The sequence below is a fragment of the Pinus tabuliformis genome, chromosome 9 (assembly GCF_031772625.1).
Source record: "Pinus tabuliformis cultivar Carrire ecotype Pingquan chromosome 9, CPIR1, whole genome shotgun sequence".
NCBI lineage: Eukaryota > Viridiplantae > Streptophyta > Pinopsida > Pinales > Pinaceae > Pinus > Pinus tabuliformis.
In genome coordinates this window covers 1,395,771,601-1,395,775,943 of record NC_142307.1, presented here as the reverse complement: position 1 = coordinate 1,395,775,943, position 4,343 = coordinate 1,395,771,601, and positions in this window count along the sequence as shown.

Below are 4,343 nucleotides of genomic sequence, written 5' to 3'. Positions count from 1 at the left end.
ATCAAATCAGAATGAAGATTGAAGACATTCCGAAAACGGCATTTAGAACTCATGAGGGTCATTATGAATTTTTGGTCATGCCTTTTGGCCTTACCAATGCACCTTCAACATTTCAAGGTTTGATGAATTCAATTTTCAAACCATTCCTTAGAAAATTTGTGTTAGTATTTTTTGATGATATACTAATCTACAGCAAGTCTTGGAAGGATCATGTTGAACATGTTGACAGGGTGCTACAACTATTGGAGGAGAAACAATTATATGCAAAAAGATCCAAATGTTTCTTTGGAGTCCAGGAGGTGGAATATTTGGGTCATATTGTATCTCATGAAGGAGTTAAGGTAGACCCTAGCAAAATTAAAGCCATTAAGGAATGGAAAATCCCCACATCCATAAAGCATCTGCGAGGATTTCTTGGGTTGACAGGGTATTATCGCAAGTTTGTTAAGAATTATGGGAGAATAGCAGCACCTCTAACAACATTATTGAAGAAAGATTCATTTTCATGGACTCCGGAAGCAACAAAGGCCTTTGAACATCTTAAAGAGGCAATGTGCCAAGCACCGGTCTTAGCTACACCGGACTTCACAAAAACCTTTATTGTGGAATGTGATGCTTCAGGAAATGGAATTGGTGTTGTTCTAATGCAAGATGAAAGACCCATTGCTTTTGAAAGTCGTCCAATCAAGGGAAAGTTTTTAAGCAAAGCTATTTATGAGAAGGAAATGTTGGCAATACTCCATGCACTTAAGAAATGGCGACCCTACCTAATGGGAAGACACTTCAAGGTAAAAACGGATCATGATAGCCTTAAATACTTTTTAGAACAAAGATTATCCTCTGAAGAGCAACAAAAGTGGGTCACAAAGATGTTGGGTTATGACTTTGAAATCATCTACAAAAAAGGGAAGCAAAATGTGGTGGCAGATGCACTCTCAAGAAAGGATGAGGATGTGGAAGCATTGTTGTGTGCCATTTCTATTATCCAACCAGATTGGATAAACGAAGCAAGGGAGGAATGGAAGAATGACGAAGAAGTGTGGGCACTTATTCGAAAGCTACAACAAGATTCCAGTACTTCTGATACATTTAGCTGGCAAAATGATTCGTTATGGTACAAAGATCGCTTATACCTCTGTAAGAATTCCCAGCTAAAACAAAAGATTCTTATGGAATTGCACACTTCTCCCTTAGGAGGGCACTCAGGATTTTTAAAAACTTACCACAGGGTTAAGAAGGAATTTTTTTGGGATGGCCTTAAATCAGATATTCAAAAGTTTGTGGCGGAATGTTTGGTTTGCCAACAAAATAAAGTTGAAACAATTAAGACACCAGGTCTATTACAACCTTTATCCATTCCAAGCCAACGTTGGGAGGAGGTTTCAATGGATTTTATCACAGGTTTACCCAAGTCTGAGGGAAAGAGTGTCATCATGGTGGTAGTTGACAGACTTACCAAGTATGCACACTTTTGTGCATTATCACATCCATTTAAAGCCAGTACAGTTTCTACTGCATTTATGGAAACAGTTCAAAAGCTACATGGAAACCCAAAGATTATTGTAAGTGACAGAGATCCCATTTTCACTGGAAATTTTTGGACAGAATTATTTTCTTGTCTTGGTACTCAGTTAGCTCATAGCTCATCTTATCATCCTCAATCTGATGGGCAAACTGAGATAGTAAACAAATGTTTGGAAGGATATCTTCGTTGCTTTGTATCTGATAAACAGACACAATGGGTCAAATGGTTGCCTCTGGCTGAATGGTGGTATAACACTTCCTTCCATACAGCAACAAAAATGACCCCATTTATGGCACTTTATGGGTATCAACCACCATCCATCACATCATATTTAAGAGAAAATTCTAAGGTTCAGGCAGTGGAACATCACATCGAACATCAACAACAAGTCCTCCAACTCTTAAAGGATAACCTCGTGTTGGCACAAAATAGAATGAAACAACAGGCAGATCAACATCGCAGTGAAAGAAGTTTTGATGTAGGTGATTGGGTATTCCTACGGCTACAACCATATAAGCAAATGTCCCTAAAGCAAGCTAAGAAGGATAATAAATTATCACCAAAGTATTATGGTCCGTACAAGGTGTTGCAAAAGATTGGTACTATGGCATACAAATTGGAGCTTCCTGCAGCTTCTCGATTGCACCCAGTTTTCCATGTTTCATGTTTAAAGAAGGTTATAGGCGACAAGCTCCCAGTTCAAACAATATTTCCAGAACTTGACGAGGAAGGAAAAATTATATTGGAACCGGAAGCAGTCACAGAAACAAGAACTCGACAACTACGAAATCGATCAATTTCAGAGTATCTTATCAAGTGGAAGAAATTATCCGCTGAAGATTCCACATGGGAGGATGAGAATTTTATGCAGAAGTATCCAGAACTACTCAAGCGTTGAGGAAAACACTTTTTTGAAGGAGAAGGGCATGTTGGGTCCCTATAATACTAGTGATTACCCCATTACTATTGTAGTTATACCCCTTATTTATATTGTTGTGCCCCTATTACCCCCATATTGTTATTTCTGTGCCCCATAGAATCCCTCTATTGTTATTTTTGTGGCTTTATATTATTATTGTTAGGTCGGCTGAATTATATTGTGACTCCTTAGACTCCTATATATAGAAAGGAGGTTTTGTCATTTGTATCATCCAAGAATTGTTCATTTATGTAATGTAAAGGAGGTTGCCCCCTCGAAGAGGCTGAATTCTAAGGCGTGGATCTCTCTTTTCTATCTTTTTGTGAGCTGGTTTCATAACAGACTCCTGTTCTTTAAATAAACTACAATATTAATAGCTTCTGCCCAGAAACCATTAGATAAGTTCTTACCTTTCAGCATGTTGTGTGCACATTCGACTAGAGTTATGTTCTTTCTCTCTGCAACCTCATTCTATTGTGGAGTGTGGGGTGCTGTAAACTGTTGAATTAATTCCATGGTCCCTGAAATATTTGATGAAGTTTCCACACTTGTATTCTCGCCCTTGATCTGAGTGGAGAATTTTGATGACCTACCCTATCTGGTTTTCAACCATACTTCTGAATTCTTTAAAATATTCAAAAGTATGACTTTTCTTTCTGAGAAAATATACTTAGGGATATCTTGTCCAATCATCAACAAATAATAAAAAATAATAAGCTCCTCCTAATGACCTTGTTTGTATCGGTCCACATATATCAATGTGCTCAAGTTCAAGTATATCTCTCTTTTTTCTAGTCACATTTGAGGGAAATTCATCCCTGTACATTTTTCCAAGTGCACATCCTTCACAATCAACATGTGCATTTTTCAAAATAGGAAGTCCATTAACCATACTTTGTTTTTGTAGCACCGATAAGTCATGAATATTGATGTGTCTGAATCTTTGATGCCAAAGATTCTCTGTTGTCATGGTTGTTGAAGTTAAAGCTTGATGTGGCATGCTTGTAACATTCAACATATACAGGCTTCCAACTCGTATTCCTAATGCCACTCGTTTATGGTGATCTAGCGAATCCTTTATGACACAATAGGTTTTATAAAATTATACCTTTAAGTTTTGATCTGCAATCATAGATACAGATATCAAATTATTTTTAATACCCAATATGTACATGACATTTTTGATGTGCCTGATATTACCATGAGACAATGTCACAGGAATATCTCCATACCTTTTAATCTAGTATGCTTTGTCATCACCAAGATAGATATTAACACCACTATTGGTCTCTTTAAAACTCTCAAACCAGTGCTTATTTCCTCTCATGTGAGTGGAAGCTCCAGAATCCACAAACCATGTTTCAGTCTCATCAATTTTAGTAGAGAGAGCAGAATCAAACACAAATATTATGAGATCATGATTCTGATCTTTGTCACCAAAGTGCCGTGTATGTCTCTTCTGTATGTTTCTAACAATGTGACTAGATTTACCATAGTAAAAACACTTGGTTCTTGAATCATTTCTAGTCGAAGATATACCTTGGAAAGTATTTTGCTAGGGTGTACCACCACCTTTCTGTCCTGCTCCTAGTTTCCCTCTAAAAGGATTTTTCTTCGCCATCAATGCGAGATCTGCATTTTGATGCTTCATGTTCATCTTCCTCTCTTCTTCTTGCATCAAGATCCTTGTCATCTCTTCAAAGGTGGGACATTTATCCCTCGTTGACAACCCTATAATGAACATCTGATAATCATTAGTCATACCATTTAAGGTAATCGTGACAAGATCAATTTTGGACACTTTCTCTCATATATCACCCAACTTATCTCGCAGTTCTTTGATCTGAGAGATGAATACAGCAACAGTTTCATTCTCCTCCATTCTGATTGAGAGAATCT